Raw genomic sequence first — 2036 nt, 5'->3', positions numbered from 1 at the left:
TTTGATCAAATTATATTGAAATTTATCATTAATTATTTAAAATATCCAAACAAATTGAACGATTTACATTTATTTAAATTGGACATATTATATTATTTTCGTTGTGCTGGATTCTAAAACTTGGCTCAATGTATTCAATGTTTTGACTAACATGGTGCCGGAAATGCATTTTTACTCTAATACTTGGCACAGATCTTACATCTTACTTGATAAGATATGGAAGTGAACATGGATTTAATCATTCAGTTTTTGAAAAAATCTGACAGTTATAAAGTTTGCATGTTAAAATGTTGCGAATTTCTTGTCAGATATCTGAATAATAAGTATATTACATACCTACATCATTGTCAGATTAAAATGATATTAAATTTGTATATACGAGCGTTTACAAATTACATGTATATTCGAGTTATTGTTTACAAAATACAAGTATATACAAGTTATTTTACCAGAGTTTAATCAAATTTACTTTGGTTGACTATTAGTGGTATTACATTATTTCCCAGTTCTACGTACTCAATTTAATATTTGGAGAATCATTTTCACCTAACATTATTAATATATTATTGAAATTAAATTGATAAAACTATGTTAAAACGTTTAAACTATGCATGACAGGCCAGTGGACGTGATTCATAAATAGGTAATGTCTATTTAATAGAGTATAGGCTATTGCATCCAAAATTATAAGTAGCATGATTATGAAAAACGAATGGAATTATAGAGCTGATCGAACACGGATGAAGCCTGAAAGAAGTGATTGAACATCGGCTGAACCACCAATAATATTTTGGAGAAACTTTGTGTTAATGATATTTTTTCTGTCGTCTAAGGTTGGTACTCTCATAACTATGTATATACTCCTACAAGAAATACTAAAGATTATGAAAATGCATTTTTCGAAATATAAAAAAAAAAGCTTATCGATTATAAAATATCAAATAATATATTTTTAATGAATGTTTATAAACCCAAAATAATATGTATAATATATCAATATTATCAAGTATAAATTAACAATTTTTTTTTTTTTTTTTAGTTTAAAATATAATAAAATATAATATACCTGTACAGAGTGTGTCACGAAAATATACTCATTGCAATATTTCCTGAGATAATATAATCAAATTACCCTCGTTTCCAAATATATACGGGCGCTTCAAAAACAGAAACCAGTCGTATATCATAATGCAATTCATCTATTTCAATTGAATATCCACAATAGTATTTACACAGCTGAATACGTAGCTCTTCTTAAAGGAATCCAGACAGCCCTTGAAATAGATAACACTAAAATAGACATCTGTACCGACTCGCTCAGTATTCTATCCAATTTGAGAAATAGTATACAGACAGATTCCTTGGTCATAAAAATAAGTTATCTAATTCACCAATCCAATAAACATATACGTTTTATACGGACTCCAGAACACAGTAAAGCAAAGGGGAACAGGGAAGCAGATAAAACAGCCCGACATGCAATTAATAATCCCAATAACAATTCACTCACAATATGTCATCAGTAGTTGACATACATAAAAATGTTGATAAATACTGTATTCATTTATGGAATTCTTAATGGTACTAAGTAACCAAAAACAAACTAAAATAAATAAAACACTCAGTGGCACTCTGGCCAAATCCCAACAACTTAAACAGAAAAGAAGAAGTCTTACTTAACAAACTCGGAATTTGTCACACGAGATTATCCCATGGATCCCTGATGGGAAAAACTGAACCACCTGATATTGTATGATATGCCCCTCATACAACATAATAATTTCAATAAATCACATTATCATCCATTGTCTAATCTACACAGAGGACAGAAAAGAATACCAAATTCCAGAAAATTTTTATGAAGCGTTAGGACCTTATTCCGATCCAAAAAAAAATAAATATTGTATAATAAAAAAAATTGAAATGTATAAAGAAAAACTAATGTAAATACCATATATAATATAAAAATGTACACCCAATAGAAAAAATTAAATGTTAGCTAATAACTTCGTTGTTGATACTGAATAAAAAAAAAA

The sequence above is a fragment of the Sipha flava genome, unplaced genomic scaffold (assembly GCF_003268045.1).
Source record: "Sipha flava isolate LNK unplaced genomic scaffold, YSA_version1 1_pilon_pilon, whole genome shotgun sequence".
In the NCBI taxonomy this organism is placed as follows: Eukaryota; Metazoa; Arthropoda; class Insecta; order Hemiptera; family Aphididae; genus Sipha; species Sipha flava.
The sequence above is the reverse complement of the archived record's forward strand: the minus strand, read 5'-3'. Positions refer to the sequence as shown.